The sequence below is a fragment of the Mytilus trossulus genome, chromosome 2 (assembly GCF_036588685.1).
Source record: "Mytilus trossulus isolate FHL-02 chromosome 2, PNRI_Mtr1.1.1.hap1, whole genome shotgun sequence".
In the NCBI taxonomy this organism is placed as follows: Eukaryota; Metazoa; Mollusca; class Bivalvia; order Mytilida; family Mytilidae; genus Mytilus; species Mytilus trossulus.
This window is the reverse complement of record NC_086374.1, coordinates 8246141-8272856: the sequence shown is the minus strand read 5'-3', so window position 1 is coordinate 8272856 and position 26716 is coordinate 8246141. Positions and strand designations below refer to the sequence as shown.

General features: G+C 32.0%; 1 protein-coding gene across 1 annotated transcript in view; it reads right to left on the bottom strand.

Moving 5' to 3' along the window:
- Nucleotides 1-26317, bottom strand: part of LOC134706421 (5-hydroxytryptamine receptor-like) — a 69823-nt gene extending 43506 nt beyond the window's left edge. Inside the window, exon 1 of the mRNA XM_063565341.1 lies at nucleotides 26206-26317. The gene's annotated coding sequence lies outside the window, so the exon portion shown is untranslated. The remainder of the gene's footprint in view (nucleotides 1-26205) is intronic.
- Nucleotides 26318-26716: the final 399 nt, after the last annotated feature.

Sequence of the window (26716 nt, the reverse complement as noted above, 5' to 3'; positions counted from 1 at the left end):
TAACAGACACCACATGAAAATCATCCCTTGCTTTACGAGCTATATAAGTACTTTATAACCTTAAGCTGGGGTCACACATTCACGATTTTTACTATCGTTCTTGACAGGACCATTCCCGATTAAAATTTATTAAAAGTCTGATCAAGATCCTGTGAATCGTGGATGGAAATTCAAACATAAATTAAAATTTGTAAAAAAAATAATTTGATCACGACAACAATCAGATAGTGTTCAGGAAGCACCGATATTCAACCGTTTCTAAGCGAATAAGTCCCGATAATCCCGTTCTGAATCCGCTTCTAATCCGATATGTATTTTTCGCCAGGTAAAATTCGACCGAGTCTGTCACGACTGCGTCCCGACTCTACCGAATGTAATCCGACTGAGATCAGACAGTGACCAGACTGTGAACCAACGCTGACGGAAGTTATTTGTTCGAAAACTGTCGGCATATTCGGGATGATCAGGTACTGTCGGAACGTAATCCTATCACGGTCCGCTCTATCGCATTGTAAACGGCTTTGTCTGGTCTCAGTCGTATTGTATTCTGTAGTTTTCGGGACTCTGACGTGGGTATCGTTGACGAATTTCGTATTAATAACGGGACTGTTTCGGAACGGTTTCGGCAAAAAACGTTTCGCAATCGACAAGATCTGGATCCAATCTGGACTCAATCGGCAGAAAAACAGCTATGAAAAATTACTTCGGATCATTCCCGTTCCACAGGACACCGTCCAGAATACACAAGACATTGTTCGGAATTCGATCCGATACAGCAGAATCTGTCACGACATAGCCACGATTGTAATCTGATTAGACAAAATCGGCTGAGTTGCCCCGAATGTTACGGGACGCACCTAACTGTCGGGATGCTTTGCCGAACTATTCGGACCCTTCCCGATCCGTAGGAATCTGTTACGAACTAAAACGAATGCGTTCAGACAATGATAGGACATTCCAGATAATTGAGGATACCAATCCGACTTTTTCACTTTTCATATCGTATTGCTGTCTGATCTCAAACGGGAGTAATAATCGGCAATGTGTGAACCCCGCATTATATAGTATTGACTGTCTATGCTGGTCGATATCAAAGGGTGTAAACTATCCGTCATCAAGTGTAATAAGCAAATGTTTTAGATGGTGACATTTGAGTTACCCGGATGTAAAACATATATGTTGCTGTCATTATGGTGTTATTACAGCTGTCTGATTGCTAGACACAGGAAGCGTTTTCAGTCAACATTACAAGATGAATGTTATGGCTTTTTTACGTTACCACAGGCATTTCCGTCTAGTTCAATAAATAAAAGTTACAGGAACTTGTTTGTTTCACTGCGATTATATTATAAGTCATCAAAGCTTCCATCCAATCATCCTTAGTGGAACCATTATATTACTGTTTCATTGGAATTTTTGTTTGCATTTTTAAGTCAATCAATCAAAAACGGGCACACATTTTTCAAACATCATTAATTTACTAGTCAAGCTATATCAGTGAAAGTGCATGTCTTTTAATACCAGATGAACAGGGAATCTAATAGAAGATGGAATGCAATTACATGTATCCAAATCGTTTTTAAACTATGTTCAATATATGAAATAATGAGACATGGCATAAACACTTGTTGATTCTAAAATGATTTGTTCATCATTTAATGCATATTGTATTGTATTGCTATCATCATATCAGAAACCCTCGAAATATTGCAATACACTCTTCTTTTACTTGAAATGTTTTGAATACAGAAAAACTTTTGTTTTAACCTTGCAAAACGAAGGTTGTTGTATTTTGTGAATAGAAAACTTAAATTCAACTGGTTTATTTTTTGCGAAACTCTGAAAAATCAGGATGGTGAAAATATCCTTTGCTATTCAGCTATCATGATGTATCATACATTTTGTACCTCTTGTTACAAAAGTATTTGTATTAGAGGGTTTCTTATAGAGTATTGCTTTTATGTTTTTATATCATAAGTGTTAATTTCTATTACATTGAGTTTAGACGGATCTGATAAACGTAGATTCATTAATCAAACGTAGATTCATTAATTAAACGTAGATTCATTACAATGAATGAACACGTCTTCTTTTAAATAGGCGCAATTGGTACCCTTAGGATTATCTGCATAAAGATAAATATATTTACCAAAACAATACAAGACGTTGTCAAGGAGAATATTAATCCTTTTATTAATTTCTACACTATAATGATAAAAAATATTCGCACATTCTGAAAAGATTTAAGTGATTTTTTTACGTTTTTATGATTTTCTATGAAGAGGATAATACGGCACAATTAATTATGCTTGCTAAATTAGAAATGCAAATGCGAGAATTACCTGTGCTACCTATAGCTTACTTTTCTAAATTATCTCTTTCAATTTTAGCCACGCATCTAGTATCATAGATCATATGTATGTGTTTTCCTAACTGTTTTTTGTTTTATTATGCTATAAGTGTACTCGGCTGTCCAACCTTTGACGTTAAGCGTAATTTAAGAGATTTATGATGAAGTTAAAAGTAGAAGGAACAGTTGTATATCGAATATAAAAGAGTTATATTTCAGACTTGCTGTTGAATAATGAGAATGCACTGAAAAGATGTCCTTGAAGTTTTCACGCTGCAAGCGTTACCATTTAAACATTAACGGACATTTTTTTTTCGATTTTTGCAATTATTCCTTAATTAATTTAAATTCTTGAACACTTCTCCCTTTTCTTTAAATATCTGACTATTTGTCGCGTGTGTGTGTATGTATGTGTTCGTGTGTGTGATTAGTTTATATAGGTAAAGCCAGATGCTTGACTTTAAAATTTCGTTATAAATGAAGCAATATATTTAAGGGGTTTGTGTACTTAATATGAACAAAAGGGGCTTATTTGGTTAACTTAATGAGGCAGCAACTCATCAACAGTCACAGCAAAAAAAAAAAAAAAAATGTTCACAAATTAAGTTTTACATTGGGTTCATCTTTTTATGAATCTGCTGATGCCCATGTATATTGAGAGTTGATTAGATTGAAAGGGACAATTACTATAAAGATAAATACATGACGAACAATTTCTATATTAATTTCTCGTCTTTCCTTCACAGCTAAGAATCGTTTTCAACTTGAGGGAACTTTACAAAAACGATTTTCATGCGTTAATTTAACACTTGGCCACAGATAATATAGGGAAATAATTGAATGCAATAAATCTATCATAGGACTTAAGTACACGCCATGGTTAATTGCGAATCACTTCTTCAAGCAATACTTAGCTGAACAAGGCTGGAATTGTCAGAGTATCATTTGACACTATTCTGTCACATTGATTATTGACCAAGGAGGATACAGGTTGTGTAACCTTGATGTTGTTCATATATGCACACAAGTTTATACGTAAATCTCATATATTTTTGTATATTTTCGAGTCGTTTGTTTACTTAAAAATTAAAAAAAAAACCGGCAATGTTTTAACTCTTTAATTGAGATAGAAGAAATGGTGCTAACATTAGAGAACATTCTCCGTACTACTTTGAATAGTTAACCATCTTCACAGAAACAAACTTGATAGGAATAATTTGTAAAGTACAAGTTTGATATTACACCTCTTTACTTTATAATATCAAATCCTTTTTCTATAAATTTCCTGTAGTTTTAGATTACTTTTTTTTCTATTGCAAACATGACAGCTAGTGTGATTTTCTGTCAAACCAAATCCTCTATCCTAGAGCGATTCTCTGTCAAACCAAATCCTCTATCCTAGAGCGATTCTCTTGTTTTATCAATCGCTTACAATCATTCTATAGTGTCTGAGCTTGTCATTGCCGACTTCTACAGCCTCATTACAATTTGTGATTTTCTGTGAAATAATCAGTTCTGATCAAATCAGTAAGAATAATAGACACAAATCATAAATGAAGATATCTGAGTAAATCCCAAACAAACAACGTTACGAATAATTCACAGAATGAGAACAAATATTGTATAGAAAATCGATTTACAGCGTATGTAATATTTATATATATCTTTTATTTTCGCTGGAAAATTCTTTCTTTGCCATAATGTACCTTATAATAAAAACTGCTTTGCCATCAGACAATTCTTGCATTGCTCAAAACAAAATTAACTTTGTAATAATAATTTGCCTGAAGAAAACTATTCTTTTGCCAAAAGTGAATTCTTGCTTTGCCAAAGTCAATTATAGCTTACTTCAAAGTTGTTTTGCCTTAATTGAATTTAACTTCATGTTTAGAAAATCTTGCTTAGCCTCAAGTCATCTCGGGGTCTTATTAAGTCTCTGAAAAATCTTGAGCAAAACTCTGCTAGCCTAGAATCGCCGAAATTAGAGCAACATAGTTTGTCGGACAGCTATTTCTTATTGTTTTTGACATCATGCTGTCCTCTAGATCTTTTTAATTTATCCAAATGTCGTTAAGAGCCTAATTTGATTTGAAAACTACCTTAATCATTGATAATGTGAAATAACATGCAATTCAAGATAACTGATACCTAATTCAATATCTTAACATGTTATATGTACATCAATTCTCAATTCAACATCTTCATTTGTAATTTATAGAACAGGTAATGAATTTAATCTTACAGTATAATTAGCTTTTGAAACTGTCTGAATGCTTGTACTATATATCAATTTGCCAACAGAAAATAAAACTTGATGAATAAAAAGACATAACAAAATGCTATGTTATACTTCAACATTTGAGTTGATGAAATGTTGATGTACAAATACATGCATGTTAACATGTGTTATTTACAGTCAAATGTGTTTCAAACGTATATAATTTACAATATTTCCAGACGAGGAAAGAATTTCAATGTTATAACATTGTGTATAATGTTCCTACGCTGGAAAAGCTTTTCTCTGAATCACAGAATGTTCACCCAATGCACGTATGAAGAAAAAAATGAGACATACAACAAAATAACTTGGAATAAGTCCCACTGATTATACACAATCAACTGATGAGGTTGGAAGATTCGGTTTTGATGTTGACGATTCAGTAGAAAAACTTATCAATGTGATACAAATTGAACCCTACCCTGTACCAGACAGACACACTTATCTTGATTTCATAAGAGTCGATCAGAATTTTCTTTTACTTCTCAACTCACGTCCTTATCTGAGTTGCAGACTAGACTTGATGCAGCTAAGCCGGAGATCGAACCCGCACCCGAGACATTTTTGGGTGTCAAACTGCCAATTACTCCCTCCAATTTAGAAAAAGGTAGGCCTACTCGGACAAAAAATAGTGCATTTGATGTCATTGTTTACCTAAACCAACCAACAGTGTAAAACCACGTTGATTGTCTTATAGACAACCACAGTGCTTCAGTGTAACACTACGTTAATTGTATTTTCCACGTTGTTTGTCTTTAAGACAACCACAGTGCTTCAGTGCAACACCACGTTGATTGTCTGTAGGCTTTTACGGTGCTTAAGTGTAACACCACGTTGATTGTCTTTTAGACAGTTACAGTGATTCACTTTAAAAGCACTGGTTTTATACACTATCACATTGCCGCTGTCTAATACTACTGTGATGGTCTTTCATTGGTAGTTTCAACCTTCTTTGTTGTTTTCTTTTGGATATAGGATAAGAGCGAACTGAAGTCGGATCGTTGAAGTCAATATAATGTAACTTGAGGTGTGTGACTTTATGATTTATCATGTCACTGATTAGCGTTTCCTTCTAACCTAGGGATATTTTCGCATTCAAATTCGCCTCTTAAAGATAATTTTATGTTTGACTTCCGACATTATATACAGGTTTTATAGTCCACTCCTTGATTGAATGAATATAATTACAACTATCACATGTCTTTAATATTAAATTGATCACTTTACCTTTATTATCAATTTATAGTTATATTTTATGATACTTTGCAATCCGAACTTTTAAAAGACCATGCAATTAAGTGCCCACTCTCGAGTGCAGTAAAAATGTATCATAGCACAGAAAAATGATCACTTTTAACGATAAAAGCAGATTTTCATGTGAACAGAACATTATCAAGTAAAACCTAATCTCGTATCCTACAGGCAGAAAAACATGGTTATTATTCTCCATTGGCAAATAAAATACTGAATATACTGAATATTTAATATGGTCGTGACCACGATAGTAAGTATGAAGGTTGATTTCTGTGCATTTGGTGAGTATGGAAAAAAGACTCCAACATACGATATATATATGTCCTCCCTACATAAAAAATGTTTAACTCGATAATGAACAGTAGACTAAAGTTAACAAACATTTGCAAAATACACGACACTGACAGATATTAGTAAATTATTTGAGGGATTATCATATATATCAAATTATTATCATGATAATTTTGCTTGAAATCAAACATATTCATATTCCATACAAACTGCCACTGTTGGTTTTCCTCGACGTATGGTCGCAGGGTAAATATAATCTTGGAAGAGCTAAAAATATCTTTGAAAGATACCTACTGAATAAGACTGATCACCGACTTTGTACTTTATACGAGTTACACGCCGGGTGCCACATGCGGAGCAGGATCTTTCTAACCTTCCGGAACACCTGAGATCACTTATACGTTTTGGTGAGATTAGTAATGCCCTGTCTTTAGATTTCTTTGTTTGTTTGTCTTTTGGTCTTGCAATGGGCCCGGCGATGTAAGTAAATTTTCAATTTTGTGAGTTTAAATATCGCTTTGTATCGTCTGACGTTGAATTGAAAGAGTGTCGTAAACTCATTAATGACTACTTCGTTTTACTATAAATATTATTATCACTATTTTGTGCATTTTTCATTTAATCTGTTTTTGTGATAATTTTTTCAAATCATGCTACTCGCTTGAGATGGAAAATTATCGCTAGAAACTAAGGAGGCACGAAGCGTTGCTTATGAAATTGATTTAAAAATGTCTTTACAACCGGCTATAAAGCTATCGACAAATCCAAGGAAGGAAAAGAACTTGTACTATTATATGTTTAAGTCAATTAGGAAGTACAGTCTAAAGAGGAAGATTGCAGTATTGTTATTTAAATATATGTATTTGATAATATACGAATGATGGAAACTATGAGAACATCTCGGTCAAAGTATAAAACCTAATTCATTCGGCTGCAATTTTCTGTATACATGAGAAATGAGTTTAGAATTTATATCAAATAAATAGAAAGGGGACTCATAATACCCATAAAGCCTGCATGCAAACTGTCCTATTATCAATCTAAAAAATTATGCATTTTGTGAAATTGATCCAGGTATGTTTTGTTTACCTAGAAGTGGGATTCTCGGTTCAGTATTTTGTTGAAAGTTGATTGAAGTTACCACATAGAGAGAACACAGCTAACCATTTGACTCTCAGATATTATCAGCATTAGGTTACTGTATTATGGATATTCCCGACAGCGATCCTTTTGTTCAGATCAATTATCTATGCAATTACATTAAAGTCAACCAATAATTACACATGACATTGCAGCAGATACTCATCAAGACAGACTGGATCCTGCAACGTTATAAAACAAATATATTTTACTGAAACCCGAGGATACACTTCAATTAGGTCTGTTGACTCTATTAAGATCGTTAAGTAAGTTCCAATTTACTAATAGAATTATGTGTTTGCACAGCAAAAACCTATCAATTTATCTAATGATTGGTATTAAATTATTAATGAATGAATTTTTATTATCTGCAGTAATCCAAATGACAGAACAGGTGAGATGACTTTAACAAGTTCTGGAAAATCCAGAAATGTATATCATATTGTACTTTACCCATATTTCTGTTAGAAGGTCATAATAGAAATAAAGAAAAGGGGAAGATTAGATTGCATTTATATATTTGAATAAAAAAAGGAGATGTCGTATAATTGCCAAGGAGACAACTTTACACCAACGCTTAAATGATGTGAATTAAAGTAATTATAGGCAACCATACGACCTTCAACAATTAGAAAACCCATACCGTATAGCCGACTATAAAAGGCCCCGACATAAGGAATACGGTCTTCAATACGGTAGCCTTAGTTCGCATCTACAGCAAGCTATAATTGTCCCCCAAAATGGCTAGTGTTAAATAATTCAAACAGGAAATTAAACGATCTTATCTATATAAAAAAAAGAGAAACACTTATGAACCACTGTGACATAAACAGACAATAACAACTGAACATCAGATTAATGAATACGGATTCCATTTAGTTTTATATAGTTGTAAAACAACCGCCTCTGTGGTGAACAACTACACTTTGATAATTAATCATGTCTTTTCAATAAGATTATTGTAATATTATTGTAATTGGTTAATACAAGTATGTACAGACAGACGTGTTTCAACATATTTAAATGTAATTAATGTTTCTTTTTAGCTTTTACGACAATAAGTTATTAAAATATATTGTTTTTTAGATCAAAGCCACAAAAACATGTGAGAAAGTTAGTTTAGAAGAAAGCGTATATGGATCTATAGTTACATCAAAGTCATCATTAAACAAGTTGATGAATGACCATGGTCTGATCTCCTAGCACGATCTTTGTTAATAATGATCTCCTAACAGACAATAACAAATAGCGCCAATAAACAGACGTCACAGGACGAACTAAGATAAATTAACCATGATCTTTCACAACAAAAGTGATAGCTTAATATACGCTTTAGCCATCACTAGCTGGGAAAACAGCTTGAAAAGACTCCCGTTGAAATTTGAAATAAATTGCCACTAAAAAGGAATGTGATGAATTAAAAGTTAAACACATTCAGCGACAGATCCTTGAATAAGTCGGGATATGGAGTAAACACATAAATAGAACAATTTATTAATTAGATGCACAATCAATTGAAAATATAACATGAATATTCAGGACGAGAACTAATTAACATATACACTACGCAAAGTGTTGATCACCATGCATGATTGTTGGATAGGGTCATTTTAGCCTTCGTACTATTACAACCACTTCGACCTTTCAGGTTTCAATAGAATATAACGAGAAAAATTTAAATAACTGAATTAAGTCCAATGATTACACAAAACAGAAAAGTTATCCACAAATCTAGAAAAGTTATGTATTTTACCTTGAATACATTTAAACTTCAATACGAGGTACACTTTTAACGGTATACATTCTTTCATTATCAGTCATTATAGGCGAGCAAACCCTTGCATGTTGAACCATGCGGCAGATACATATTCTATATTCAGAAATCGATAGAATGTTGCTACATAAAACTGAAAAGATCGCAATAAGAAAATTGTAATAATATATTTAAATGTAAAGTTTATTTTCGTTCAATATTAGTCTAGATAACCTCAACTTATTTTAGTGGATTGGTGCTTTTTGTAAATAACCCCTGTATGAAGTCCACGGATAACAGATTGGTCGACCAAAACTAGAATCACTGTCGGTCTACAAAGGAACCTGACTGTTGAAATCTCTAGCATAAAACGTAAAAATATATGCTGTCTACAAAATATTTATCATCTAAAATTTGAAATGAAGAAAGAAATACATCATCAGTTAATAATCAACCACAAAGAAGAACTCCATAGCATGAACATACTTTATCATATTATTAGAATGATTTACCGTAAAGATTTCCACTTATCGAGTAAGCTTTCAGAATATGCGACATGAACAAATAGAGAACTTAATCGGAATAATCATTGTCTTCGAATTGCATACTACAATATAGGTCAATACAGGCGACATCATATAAACGATGTTCAGATTGATTAGAAAGGAACCAAGGTCGCACACGCAATGTAGGAATAGCATACACTCAAATAGAAGAGTAACCGGGTGTGTCGACATCATAACCCGTTAAGTTTCTGAAATCGTCATCCAAACTATTTTACTATGATTAAGTTGATTAATCTAAAAATTTTGCTGTCAGAAACAAAACCATGAAAGCATACGCCGACAGCATAAAACGTCAAATTACGATACGACTACAAATTTACAAAAACCTGATTTGAATCATATGACAACAACAGGAATGAAACAACTTCAAATTAGCAAGCACTAAATATGAATGCATCGCAATGCAAATTTTGTTTCCGGCAGAAGATAAAGTAATATGATAATCATGATTTATCTGAAGAGTTACTCTACTCAATACAAGTACCAGATCCTAAAAGATTTGATTTACACAATTGTGTATGGCCTATCTTGGAGACCTAGTAAAAGCTATCAATTAATTTGGATTATTTTTCAATTATCTTTCTATTTCATAAAACTGTCTCTTCCATCAACGCAACACGAGTTTATTGTCTCTGTTAAAATCAATCAAATGCATTATTTAAGCTCAGTATTGAATTATATTTTGTAACATGATTATCAGAACTGGAAACATTGCGATAAAACATAGTTGTTTACAATGTTACTTATAAAAAAGGTTGAAATCTACTATGTAAAGCCCAAAAAGAAATGTGAAAACATATATACTTATCTGTTATAGCTAAATCATTTCACCCGTCTCTTACTGCTATTTTATTTATAGTGCGTTTAAACATACAATTTAGTGCAGTTTATATTTCTGTATCAGTAGGAATTCGACAAACTTTTGAAGTTTGTGTAAGAGTGTTTTTGTGGTTTAACATTCACAGAAAGCACCAGTGGTTAATATATGGAAAGTCAAATAAAACTTTAAAATGCCGGAAGTAATAAAACCATTCAAACGAAAGTAAAGAACAGTTAAGGCTAATTTTACATGAAGAAGATCAAGGATGATATTTTGTTGAAAGTTAATAGCATAGAAACAGATAATTACTCTGAATGTGTAGTAATCCTTTCAGTCACTAGAATCATTTACTTCTAGACGAACAATTTCTCTCGTGTAAGTATATGACAATCAAATATTCTGTTTTTACCGATCGAAGCGCTTTCCTTGTCTTACCCTGACAGAACAGTCATATCAAAGCCTTTTCTCATTTGAGGTTGTGTAGAGAGAAGTACTATAAACATGTATCATTATTAGCATTATCGCCTAAATCTTAATGTAACAGACGGCCAATCATGCGATTTAATGAAAAAACGTTATACGATATTAATTTAGATAGCCTCAACATGTATTATTGGACGGATGCTGTACGCACAGATAACGTGTTTAATAATAAACGAAAAGCGTAAAGAATAATCTTTGTATAAAAAGAATGGATTTGGATAAGTTCTTTACAATACCAACGAACAGTACCTCCCAGGAGATATAGGATAGATGTTAACTATACATCGAAGATTAACTGACAATGATATGGAGAAGATCCTTATGGTAGTAACACATACACAGATCAACATACAAGATTTAACAGACTTCACACATCGTTGTCATTGTAATGGAATTTTATGCAACTGACATACAAGTGAGAGGTTGAGCTAGCTATAAAACAGGTTTAATCCACTCTTTTCTTCATAAGAAAATGCCTGTACCAAGTCAGAAATATTACAGTTGTTTTCCATTGGTTTGAAGCGTTTGAGCTTTTGATTTTGGCATTTGATAAGGGACTATCCGTTTCTTTATTTCCTCAGAGTTTGTGATTTTACTTTTTAACATTGAAAGGATGTTGCTCATATGACGTATACGACGCTAAAAAGAAACCTGAAATAAAAGTAACACTATAAAAACCACTCGGGGATAAATATTTTTACAACAGTCTTGTGCTTCTGTCAAGAGTAGATTATACTTTGATGCGCTCAAGCAAAGCACGAGACGGGATTAACATTCATAGACTACTCATATTAAATCCCTTTTCAACACTATAGATATTCTTGTAGAATTGATTCCAATGGTAAATTTCATACACATATAGAAAATATTTTAAAGTGTGCAAGCACAAGATTAAATGTTCTTAAAAAATTGAAATCTGTATTGAATAGAAATTATCTTGCTCGTATATATTTAACTTGTATAAGACCCGTTATGGAATATGCATGTGAGTTATGGGATGTTACTCAACAAGAAGCCGACAATTTAGAACATGTTCAGTTAGAAGCAGGTAGGTTAGTAACTGGGTTGCTCGTGTTTGCTTGTCGGGAAGCTATATATTTTGAAACTGGCTGGCAATTGCTTGTGGACAGAAGAAAATCCAGAAAGCTCAATATGTTCTATTCTTTACATAATGGGACTGCCCCTGATTATCTCTGTTATTTTAAGCCCCCGCTTGTTGGTCAGGTATCTAACTACGATTTACGAAACAGTAATAATTATGTAGTACCCGGTTATAGACTAGACATAACTAGAAAATGCTTTTTCCCATCCACTACTATTGAATGGAATAGCCTTCCCCCCGACATACGTACGTCCAAAAACATAAATATTTTTAAACGAGAGATGAAGTCCAAATTGATATAGCCACCTTCCTATTTTAGTTGTGGGGATAAAAAACTTAATATCATTCATACACGTTTGAGAAATATGTGCAGTTCTTTAAATTCAGATTTACATCGTGTAAATATTAAACCAAGTCCCGCATGCAGCTGTGGCCACCCTGTTGAGGATAGTATACACTATTTTTTAGAGTGCGCTCTTCACAACGAAGCAAGAAAAATACTGTTTTCAAAATTAGAAAGTTATGCTATATTCATTGAAATTCTATTAGCTGTAGACGTTGACCTTTCTTTTCAGAAAAACAAAGACATTTTTGAGTCCGTACAATCTTATATCAGAATAACACAAAGATTTAAAACAATCAATTAACATTCTAAATTTCTACTTTACAACCTTTCACTCCAGTCTAGTTGTTTCATTAATATTCCTTATTAAATTTTTTTTCTTTTTTCTTTTTATTTCTAATTTTTTTTTAAGTATGTATTACATGCATTACTACTATGTTGTATTTTTTACTTTTTCGCCATTATCTAATGTACTTTGTGTTTATATTTATATTGGGAGAGGACGTCGTCTCTAATGTTGTTATAACTTGTGTCCATTCCCTTTTGCTACTTTTGCAAATAAAATATGTTTAAACTAAAACTTCTTGTAGAATGTTTTACTTCAAGTGTAATTAGTATTATCGCCTTCATCTTAACAGAAAGTCAATCACGCGATTTAATGAAACACGCGTTATATGGTATTAGATTTTGATGACCTTTTCTTAATTTGATTGAAAGTCTTTATATTCAAGATGACCTCTAAAATATTTAATGAAAACTGTATACTTCGTATATTCAAGATGACCTGTACATTACTTGATTGAAACTATATGTTTAAGCTGATCTAGATCATATTTGTATGAAACTGTATATATCTAAGCTGGCCTCTACATGACTTCTACAATATTTGGTTGAACCTGTATATATCTAAGATGACTTCTACATAACCTCTACATTATTTGATTGAAATTGTACGTAACGATTAATGAATGAAATTGCAACAAAATTGTGTTATATATGAAAAAACAGAATTTACAGTAGATATTTCCAGTGCACACAAATTTCGAATGGAAATTCAGCAGAGGATAACTGGTGTTGTTGATTATCTTAACAACGTGTTTTATTGTTCTTTCCTTTGTCTTTGTTCTATTATTAATATTAATTTTACTGTTGGATTGTTTTATGTGATAGATATAGGAAGATGTGGTGTGAGTGCCAATGAGACAACTCTCCATCCAAATAACAATTTAAAAATTAAACCATTATAGGTTAAAGTACGGCCTTCAACACGGAGCCTTGGCTCACACCGAACAACAAGCTATAAAGGGCCCCAAAATTACTAGTGTAAAACCATTCAAACGGGAAAACCAACGGTCTAATCTATATAAACAAAACGAGAAACGAGAAACACGTATATATTACATAAACAAACGACAACTACTGTATATCAGATTCCTGACTTAGGACAGGTGCAAACCCGTTTAACGTGGCTCGGTACTTATACATCCCGTCAGTGTGTTTGTATTGTCTTTCATTTTGTAGTGGTGTGTTTTGTTTATGCAACGTTTTGTATTTCTTTGGTTCTTATAACGGGACTCTGTACTTTAAAATATCCCGTCAGTATGATATTGTTTTATTTAATGTCATTATGATATATTTCTATTATGAATTACAGAATACGTTGAACCACAAACGTCAAAATCATTCAATCGCGTAGTGGAATTAACTATTTGTGGATTTTTATAAATTCTATATAACTTTAGGGCTATTTTAAATCTCGGTCTATTTCTGAAATTTATTCTTACATACTTTTGATTTTTGAACCATGTATGCTAACATTGCCTATGTGAAATTTTAAAATTGTTTGTAATACATTGAACGACAAATATATGTGACGTATGATATTTTCAGACGTCAGATAAGCAAATCGGTGAATATAATTCTAGCTATATGTTTTTGTGTTCTGTTAAATTGTTCCTTTTAAAATTGTTACACGATGATGAATGCTGTACCCATATTTTTACTATTTTATTTATTGTGTCTGTTTAGTAAACGCATCATTGTAAATATAACGGAATATGCTCCTTTCGATTTTATCCGTCACCGGAAAAAACTCATCAATTATACGCACCTATGTGATGTCAGACGACCAGATTGAGAGGCTCGCCTGTATACCTACAATATACGCGTTCATCAAGCGTCTTAGTGATCGTCATGGTGCAGGATAAACTAGGAATAAAATATGCTAAGTAGGTATTTAATTACAATTCCCTTATGACAGCGGTGCAGATTGTCAATTATGAGAATTTAATTTGCCGAATAATTCGTGCAATATAAGTTTATAGTTTTTCAACCACTCGCTCAACATTGAAACGGAAGTCACGACGCACCGAAACGCACGAGTTACGTTTACTAAAACCAAAGCTTTTGACGGAAATGCATCGAACTCGAAAGTTGTCTATTTGATGAGACTGTCATCAAACTGAAAAGTAAAAACACAAAAATACTGAACTCCGCGGAAAATTCAAAAAGGAAAATAAAAAATCAAAACACATCAAACGAATGGATAACAACTGTCATATTCCTGACTTGGTACAGGCACTTTCTAATGTAGAAAATGGTGGATTGAACCTGGTTAGCGCTTTAAAACCAGGTTTAATCAACCGTTTTCTACATTTGAAAATGCCTGTACCAATTTAGGAATATGACAGTTCTTGTCCATTCGTTTTTGATGCGTTTTGTTATTTGATTTTTCCATGTGATTATCGACTTTCCGAATTGATTTTCCTCTAAGTTCAGTTTTTTTGTGATTTAAATTTTTACAAGACCACCTAGTATCAATATTTTAGAGAAATAGCGTGAATGTTTACAGCACAAATTCAGATCAACACCAAAGGTCGATATAGTAGTTGGCATTATCGCCTAAATCTTAACAGAAAGTCAATCACGCAATTTAATGAAACACGTTTTTATTTGATGTTAATTTATGATGATCTCTACAACATTAATTGAAATTGAACATTTAAAAGTTGACCTCTACAACACTTGAGTAAAACTGTATCCATTCAAGATGACCTCTACAATATTTGATCGAAACAGTGTATATTAAAGATGACGTGCATGTTAATTTTTTTGATTGAAACTGTATTTACTCAAGATGACCTGTACATTATTTGATGGGAAACTGTATACTAGTATTTTTTAGATGACCTCTTTTCGACCTCTACATTAATTGATTGAAACTGTATATAACGATTAATCTATGAAATTGCAACAAAACTTGTCGTATACATAAAATGAACAGAATTCAGAGTAGATATTTCCAGCGCATACGAACTTCAAATGGAAATTCATCAGACGATTACAAGGCAAATTGATATCAACATCGCAGGGAATGGAGTGAATGTGTTTTTGTAGCTCAACATCAAAGCCACACAGAGTAGTTGATATCAACGGAAACAAAACCAGACGGCCAGTTGCGTTAACCACACAAACACAGCTTAATACTATTGTTTGTCTGTTTGTCTTTTTTTATTTTAAGCCATGGCGTCGTCAGGTTATTTTCGATTTATGGGTTTGACTGTCCCTTTGGTATCTTTCGTCCCTCTTTTAATACCGTGGAAGATAGAGAAGATGATAACACTACAGCTAAATGCCTGAGAGAGGTCAGATCTATACATGTGAAAATGAAAATTGCAGTACAACAACCACAGTGCTCGAAAGAAATGTTTCCTGTACAATATTAGAATTAAATTTACAGTTTTGTAAAGATAGATGCAACAAAGCAACGTAATAAATAATTGATTTGAAGTAGACTTTTACAATACAAACATCAAAAACTGGTCTTTAATACACATATACAACTTGACACGTGATTGAGATGGTGGTACCTACAACACAGCTGGACGAGAGAGCAAATAACAGTTTATAAACTTCGTACGTTTGTATAGTGCGTTTCAGCAATTTACCTTCATCAGGATTGTTCAAACTAGAAAGATCGGAAAATATTTGTATATGTATGAAATAATTACAGGTTAAAATCAGGCACTCATATATCTGACGACATCGAACAAACGTTATATGATATAGAAAAAGTTGATTTAGGTCTCTATCCAGGTGATCTAATATACGTTTTCTATTGTATGCTAACAAAATACAGTCTCCAGCATGATGAACACTGTATAAAACAACAAGTATTTACATAACATATCTATATGCATAACAAGTTAAGTATAAAATCAATCGAAAACCATTGATAGCAATTCCTGATTTTGAACCTTGAATATTCTAGATCATAGATGAATAAACCAAGAATAAAACAATTGAAATTGGTTTATAAAGAGACAGTTTGAAATGAATAAAACATTCTTAATACCACTGAATGAAAACAACAAAACTCCGATGTTTGTAATGAATGAAATTTACATATAATCAGAAGACAACAACTGCTCGCAACGAATAACGCAAAAATGAAACGAATTGTACAGACTTGAAATTCTGAAATGAATATTAAATATTGCTACTGCGTCCAAAATTCTAACATGCAGTAGTTTTAATGAATATATTTATACAAATCAATATGTCAACGATGTTTGACATAAAATAATACTCCAAAAGTGTGTAATTAAGTTCAAGTAGGCAATTCATAATTCAGTCACTGTATTCAAGTTCTGTAACCCCTGTTGCTAAGACAGTAATTCTTATGTAAATTATAATAACAACTATGACCTTTTTTTTAAAAATAGAAGTATATATGATTTGTTTACCTTCCAAAGTTGAATATGTCTTTGTCAAAGTGTTGGTTTGTTTCGTACCTGATGGAGTAAATGGAAAATTTACTGATTGCATATTTTATGTTTTGAATATGAAACTGAATTTCTTTTCGATTGAGTTTAAGTTGAGTGTTTCAAATTTTGATTTTCTCTGACGTTCATATTCCTCTTTCTGACTGTGTAGTACAACACGATTACTGTTATACAGTACGTCAAAGAAAGTGTGACCTTGAGAGTGAAGACTGATTCATATATATTCATCAGCGACCATTTTTACTCTTTTCTATCATGTTGTTGTTATCAACCCTTAAAACAAAAACACAAATTCAAACGCACGCGCTGAATTTTTAATTTCAAGAACACCATATTGTTTTATGGGTATGGGTTTGAAGACCGTACGGTTGCATCTTAAAAATGCATGTTTCTAGGAATAAAGATGAAACGAGAAAGCTCAAGTTGATCTTGTGATTACAACTACCCCGTCCATATAGAAAGCAAGAGATTATAATTTTGTTTGATGTCAGAAACACTTCATTCAAACTTGAATCAATAATAAATATACGTTCTCCATCCCCCCCCGGAAATTACAGCATTTCCAATTTCAAATGTTTAACATTGTTTGAATCATGACTCTGGAACGGTAAAAATGAGAAAAACGAAAATAAAATTTAATATGTTTTTATTGGTCCTGAAAACGACACAATCGAACTTATCAACCAGAAACTTCCAATAGATTTTTTTATCTTAAAAAAAACTCTGAAATAGTAATAGTATAATTATATAAAAACGAAAAGTGGGACAAATAAACGGACGGACTTAATGATTCCTATATACCTCCGAATCTGTTAATCAGTGGTATGAAAACCTGAAGCTGATAACTGCTATTGCGGGACTGCATTTGACTTTTCGATTTGATTGAATCTTATTAACGATGATATACCATTCAAGTTCACCCATTATCTAATCTGATTTTTCAGTAGTTAAAAACGGTAGAATAGGCCTGTGGAATTAAACATAGACAAATGAAATGAATAAATCTCAAACATTATTGGTCACACTGATCACATACCAATATATCAGTATTGTAAAATAGTTCTTTAACATTTAACTTTGCCCAATTAATTTTCTTACCTTGTGCAGAATAGAAACCACTTAACACAATCTCTAACATTAAGTTAATATTGTCAGTTGTTAAAACTTGTCGGAAACTGTCACTTTCACTGAGCATTTGGTGAAGAATAATGTCAATTTTACCTCCTCTAGATGATTATGAAATGTTTTCTGAGCTGCTATTGCGTTAATAGAAGCTTCTTATTTCAGTGCGATAATAACTTTTCATTTTAACTACCAGCGTTATACTCATCTGTGTAATAAACAATGTTCCGCAGCACGAATATGCCTTGACTTTTATTGTTTTTCAATACTTATTACAGCCTTAGTGAAACTTCTCCATAGAATTCAAAAAGTGGATAGCCTTGTTTTGCACAAGCAATAAGAGGAGGTATTAGGACTATAAAAGTAACATTATCCAAGCTGTTGATCCAATATGATTACGTGCCATTAATGGGATAGGAAAGCTCTTTACCTCCATTAAAAATAGATAATAACTTAGAGAAATGTGTGCAAGGAAAGGTCAATAGTGTATTGCAGGACAAACTCTCGTCATAGATTTCTACTATATTGCCGCTATAATATAAACAAATAATTGTTATTTCTCACTTAACTCTTGTTTCAATTGCACCAAATCTATGAATCGTTTGCAGACTTTGGCATTCAAGTGTTGGCCCTCTGTTTATATTAAGTGACCACAAAAATAACTTGACTACCGTTAAGGTGGCTCGTGGGTACAAAAAAAATCAGCAAAAAAATAAATCTTTATTTTTTCATTACAAATTGTATTTATTACACTGTTAGTTGTTACTTTATGATATTGTACAAAAATCAACCCCCCAAAAAAATCATTAAATTTAAATTTGAAATTTGAACCGTTGGTGACCTACATTTTTTATTATTGTTTTCAAATAAGCTGTACATAAACCTTAATTTTTGATAAATTTTTGATGAAAATTTAAGCGATTTCTGTAATAAGGTTATTTTTTTATTTCGATATAACCTCTATTTTTCCTATTGGCTCAACAGAAAAAAGGACATTAACAAAAATGTATGCTTCTTCCGGACGCAGATTATGAGCTTAAATAAACGTTGATCCCATTTGTTTATTTCATTTTTCTTTTAAGTATATGATAAAGTTCATTTATAAAAAAAATATAGCGAAATCCTGTATTACAAAAAGAGAACATTGTTTCAAAGTTCAAAGTCCATTTTGACCGAACTAGCTAAAAGAATTTAACTAAGTGTTTAAAGAATAAACAACAAAAACAACTTTGGACCACACAACATAGACATGTTAGATAACATAGACCTTGCCTAATCGATACCAACAGTGCAAAAGACGTTGTGATTATCAAAAACTATTCAGGCTAAAAAAATATCCAATCTATGTATCAAATTTCCCATGGTTGTTAAAATGCTTGTTGTGGTTTCTTACGACGTATTTGTCCGCAAAAAAACTTCAAATATAAAGTACCCCACATGTTATCAATTCGCAGACGATGCATTATTGAAATCAAGCTAATGATCTAGCCGTTAGGAACTTCTAATAAGGTGTAAGCTTTTGGTTTGTGTCTTGGTCTGATCCGACTGTTATTTTAAAATGAAGCATAATAATAAGACTAGTTTACCTTTGCTTTAGATTGATTGAACAATTTTTGATATAAATCAATACACCCCATTCCATCATTTCCAAAACAAACTATCCCCAGCTGGCCTTGTCTTACATTAGTCTACGATCTGCCTACTAATCGACCAACATGGGTGTTAACTACTAGAGGGAAATTTAAATACATATCTATAGTTCGAACTATTAACTAATTGTTGAGAAGAAGAAACAAAAATGTTGCACATCTTTTGAGAGAATATCAGACCAAAATGACAAAAAAAAACTTACAGACACTGCAATTCTTAAAAAGTTATAGCTGCTTCATTTGTAAATAAAAATATGGCCACTGAGGAATGTGAAATGACAAGTTTGAATTTTCTTTAAAAATCAAAATTATTTCAATTGATAACCTAGTTAATATAATAAAAAAATAATAATTAATAGTTTAATTTTTTTTTAAATAATCAAACAAGATACCAAGATGTATTGCCTCATTTAAATGTTTAAAAAACATTTAAAGGAAAGCATAAAGTTAGAAACACTATTTCAATTAAAAACTTATAAAGACTATAACAAATACTGAAATCCTAAAGTAAACTTTTCATAATAAAGTTTGATCTTAACAACATTTATATTCAAGAAAGAAAACAAGATTCTCTCTTCATTTATTAGTTACCAATTATTTGATACTTTAACATCAGTTAGACAATAATACATTCTTTATTTTCTCCTTTTAATTTTCTAGTCGCGAATATGTTATTCTGTAAAACTTATGTAATAGATGTTGTGACAGCCAATTTGTTTCAATGAATTAAATTCAATATAAAAATAAACAATAACTATTCCTTAACTTAAAAACAATTAGACAATTGACCATGGTTGTTTATAGATTTTGTAATATTGGGTGATATAAAAATGATTTCGTATGGGTTACATTTCTGACACCTTGGGGTAATATTCGTTTTCAAGTTATCACTATATGCATATATGGTATTGCAGAGTGGTAAAATATGGCTTATTTATTAATTGAACTTGTGCTTTGAGATAGATTTCAAAAACATCGAGTACTCTTGAGAAGGTACTGTATGAGATTTTTCGTTTTCTTATGAAAATATGTAGATGTGGTTTGGGTGGCAATGAAACAACTATTCACCAAAGTACAATTGAAGTGGATGTAAGGAATTATAGGCGCACAATAAAGGCAAAAGAAGTAGTGTTCAATCTTCTTGTTTTTATTTGTACTGTATTCCTGTCATGTAATGTTTTCATTTAACTGTTATATTTAACATTGCCATAAAAGCGCGAGGCTTTGCTAGCCACAAAACCAGGTTCAACCCACAAATATTTTCTTAAAATGTCCTGTACCAAGTCAGGAAAATGGCCATTGTTATATTATATTTTGTTTCTGTGTGTGCTACATTTTAGTGTTGTGTTTCTGTTGACGTGTCGTAGTTCTTCTTTTATATTTGATTGGTTTCCCTCAGTTTAAGTTTGTAACCCATATTTGGGTTTTTTTCTCAATCGATTTATGAATTTCGAACAGTGGTATACTACTGTTGCTTTTATATACCGCTGTTCAAAAGTTCAAAATCGATTGAGAAAAAACAAATCCGGGTTACAAACTTAATACGAGGCAAACACTTAAACAATAAGAGTAAACCCTAGTGGTGTCACAGGACAACACAAGAACAAATTATAAAAATCAGTTGAAAATTAGTTGTTATTTAAGTACCGATGGTAATTAACAGTTTGTAATATTGGTGCGCTTTTTTTACCTCTTTCTATGGTGTGGGTGTTTTAGAGCTGACAACCTTTCAAATATCGCAACACTCATTATGTTAAAGTATCAAATCGAGGTACTGTATGTTTGTAGTTGTCATTTTTCATAATGTTTTTGTCTAAGGCAATTAATTATAAAATATGGTTTTACATTAATTTACCTTAACATTTCAGGAGCAATCTGTATGGAAGCAATCGCAAAGTTCCAAGAGAGATCAACTTTACATTTTTGTTCATTTTTTTCTTTAAGCTTAAACAAACAGCACAATAAACATTGTATAACCTGTATCATGTGTTGAGTTTTGACACTCAGTTTGGGTGTTTTAGTTTTCTCCTCTGAATAACATTGAATTCTGCCATTAACTGGGTCTATTACAGCCAACTATCATGACTATACAGTACGGGGTTTGCACATTGCTTAAGGCGTGTAGTACCTTATATCCACTAGTATGTCATTTGATATCTGCTTCGAACTTTGAATGTTCAAAGTAAGCTGGAGTTTGGTACAGCATCAAATGCTCAGATTAATATAAAAATAAGAAGATAGGGTATGATTACCAGCAAGACATCTATCCACTATTTGACAAAATGACGTATATCTGAGTATCTATTTGTCATCGTTTAGCCTTCATAAATGCACCAAGCTATTACCGTATGGAAAGCTATAAAAGCCCCAATATGAAAACACGTAAAATTATTCAAGCCAGAAAAAAATAGGAAACAAGTTAATTAAAAACAGTAACCAACGACAAGGCACATTTAGCCTTGACTCATCTGATCAACACAAAGCACTCAAAGTTACGGAAAGCTAGTTCAAACCAAATTATATTTGATATTTCAAACATGTTTCGAAGGCCACTCAACAGACATTATTTTGATTTATAAGTTTAGTTTGTTTGACAGAATTAAACAACAACTGCATCTAGATATAATTATGTGTCAATTGTTTTCTCGTTATTATATGTTTTGAACACAAATACAAACAATAAGCTATGCTTAAGCATATCATTTGAATGTTTAATAGCATCAACTGTGCCAGCAGTTGTTGTTATCTATCTAATGTTTGTCAATTTTCTTTGAAGTTAGCCATTTCCTTTAAATTAAATATTTATTATAGGTTTGCATTTTACATTTACCATACAATTGGAATTTTGCGGTACGCCTTTGTCTCTAATTCATAATGCATTATTTCAATAAACCTCCGTTTTTACAACTGTTGTTACCATCATAGCCAAAACCTTGATCTATTTTTATTTAAAACTCCGAAATCTATGCTGCAACAGCGTTTCTCGGATTTTGTGCGTTTTGTTTAACTAAAATGAATTCTACAAACAAATACCAAATAGAGAAAAGCAAATCCTAACGTCAAATCACATACAGTAAAATAGAAATTAAATCGAGCATGCTTTCCCAAAGTACACACTATAAAATGATCAACGTGAAAAAGTACGGGATATGTTGTCAGGTGTATAATGTTATTTCACTCAGACAATGACTCTGTGAGTTCAATTGGATAGTGTATATATATATATGTTCCAGACCCTGTCCGATCATAAACGTACAGTCAGACCATATGAGTATACCCGTACAGTCTATAACAAACAGGATTATATATTTATTAGGACCATATATGTTAATTTTCGAAATATTTATTTATCAAAAAGGGGCATCATTTTGCTTTTATGCCGTAAATTATATAGATTCATTGGAATTGTTCCTTCAAGGCATATCTAATATGTATTTCCACAATTGTGTACAAGTTAAGTCTCGTCCATTGGTTAGCACAAAATCAACAAACACGTTTGAATGTTATATACACCCATTTTTATGACATCTCAAGTAAGAATTCTGTCAAAGGCGAAAAGTTCAACTATACACAAATATTGATGGGTTTACTAGCCGTCTCATTAACAATCTGGTCATCAAGAAGTATTCACGTGTGTACTTGCTGTCTCATTTAAAAACTAAACATTGATGAATTTGCACCTGATCATATTAGTAAGTTATAATGAAATTATATATTATGTATATATACTATAATATGTAGACAATAGATATACAACGTATTGAATTCGTATGAAACTTAAAATTTATTAAACACGGTTTCATATGTTGTATATACTTGAAAAGCTAGATTTGACTATCACGTATACGCCAACTTTCTTTTAAGAGACCATCCTAATGCTATAAAATAAATCTTTATACATGTAATGTTATATTGTCTTCCCTTACATTATTTTACCGATATTTATTCGTATGCAGTGACCTTTATTACTAGACCTCTTGTTAGAACTTCGTCCAACGGGCAAATACAATGGGGAAAACTGCGATGACAGAGTGTACACAAACGTACTTTGGAAAGAAAATAGTAATAACTTATTATTAATAAAACACCAAATGTATACCACAGATCAGTTAAAATATACAATTGGGAAGGCATAGAAAATATAAAAAAGGTAATTCACTTTTCTATTTGATTATGGACTTTCCGTCTTGAATTTTCTGCGGAGTTCAGTATTTTTGTGAATTTTACTTTAACTCTTCTTGTTAGTAATTTTCATCACATTCTATGTGTTCAGTAACTGTTTATCAATGTCACGATCCGGTACACTTCGTCACCGTATGAAATATCATTAGATTGTAAATAATTCCTTGTGGTGTAGTGGTTAGTGCAGCAGATTACTAACACAAAGGTTACTGGTTTGATTCCCGTCCGGGATGAAAATTTCAGGAACTGAATTTTTGGCTCTCCCTTGACATCAGTTGCGAGTATGGTATTCAGGAAACGATTATAGTCCGTCAGAAGGGGACGATAAATGGCTGACCCGTGTTTAGAGAGAGCCATGTATCTTGCACGTAAACAAACACTTGTAGATTTCGGAAAAGAGCAGGCTAATGCCTCTACAAGGCAGCACTAGCTACTGCAAAGTGGAAAGGGATTAATATAAGTTGCAAAACTTGTTTCCAAATCTAGTATAAATAAATATATTTAAACTAATAATTCCTAATAGATTCGTAACAAATAAAAAACTTAGTTTCCCTCGGTTTTAGTTTGTCACCCCGATTTTGTTTTTTGTCCATTGATTTATGAGTTTTGAACAGCGAGCGATATACTACTGTTGCCTTTATTTAGTTCAATAATTTTGATAACATTAAAATTACAAGAAAGTCGGTTCATATGACTTTAAATAAGCGCATCTGAAAAACTAGTTTGATACATATAGATTCCACAACTGCAACAAGTGTGTTACGATATTTCTCCACTCGAGACAGTTAAATTTTAATATTTATAGCGCGAGGCTTTGTCGAGCTTTTTAAATAGTTAAAATTTTACTGTCGAAAGTGGAGAAATATCATTATACACGAGTTATAGTGGTTGACTCTGTTTCTCTAATGATTTTTATCCTTTTTTTTCAAAAGATTTGAAGAAAGTTGTATACTTTTTATGTGACGTCATCATACATGGTCGCCTTTTTTTCATGACGTCACAATAGGAAAATCCGAAGAAACAAAGAAAATTTAACGTCACAATAAAATTTCGACCAATCATTTGCCGAAAACAAAATTTTCACTAGAGATTAGATATATTTTTCTCACACCGGTCAGGAAATGTGAAAATAACATGAAAAATTAGAGAAATTGCAGTACACGATTGTAAGACAAATGCTACTTAAATAGATGGTACATATTTTTAATTCATACAACATATGGTGTATACTGTAGATCTAAGTTGTTTGAAAATCAAGAATCCAGGGGTAAACATTTTTTTCTTTTATTTTCATTACAAATATATTTTTCTGTAAATGAGTTTTAATTTAAATAGTTATTTTAGCGTTATCATATTAGTTAATTCAATGGAAATTTTTTTTATCTATCCAGTTTGATTCATATTTATCTAATCTGCCAATTAATCATCAAATTAAGTATCCATACAATTTGAATCATCGTTTTGTTCATTTTATTTTTAATTCTGTATTTGACAATATTTTTGTTATGCTATTATCTCTAAATTTTGTTTGATTAGCACGTGTTAAAATTAAATTATTCAAAGGCTAAAAAAAAACGTAAGCAAGAGCCGACCATGCAAGACCCACGTGAGTACTCAAGGTAGTTATGCACCCCTTAGACTTTGTAGATAAATTTGTGAGTGAGTCAACCGAGATTACTCCAATAAACTAACTTGCATTGGCGAATAATTACATTAGATGTATGTTTCATTATAATACGTTATTCTGATTGGCTAATTACACATCACATGTTATCCGTAAGCAGTTGCATGAGACAATAACATTTCATTCATGATGACATGAGGTCCCACAATAAAGTGCACAGGTGAATTTAAAAATTAACTTCATGAAAATCGTGTTTTTTATAATCCTAGCTAAAAAATGTAATTATAAGTATTGAATGCTTCTTTTTGTAACTTTATAGGGTTGTAAAAGCGTTGACCGTGCGTACATTTTTAGAATGAAGCGCTTCCGCGCTTCATTCAAAATGTACTTCGGTCAACGCTTTTACACCCCAATAAATTTACAAAAAGAAGCATTCAATTCTTAAATAAAAGTAATTTACTCACTTTTGAAAGATGCATCCTGACATTTAAATAAGTCTTTTAACACTAAAGCTTGCATCACGATAATTCCCTGTAAAAGGTCAGAAAGTTAACATTTGTAAGACTTACATGTTGGTAAATCTATGCATTTCTATTATGTCATAAGGTATGGAAAACATATCATTGCTATCCTGTTTTTGTCGTTACAGTTTTTTTTGTAGTTTCTATGTCTTAGTTTGTATTATCTTAATTACCAATGTAGAAGATCATATTTACATTTTGCTAATCTATGAATAAACGTGGGAAATAGTTTCTTTGTGTCTACAAGCAGATTAAGAAACACAAGACTCGTATCAAAAGCAAGTTGTTAAGTAATTACGTACAGGAGAGAACACTTTCATTAATCAGTGTTTGACAAGAGATAAGAGATAAGAGAAAACTTATGTCAGTAATTCATTTTTGAAAAAAGAATTTCATTTTGTTTTTGTAAATAGATGTAATATTATGTAACAGGTCAATAACCGACCGTAATAAA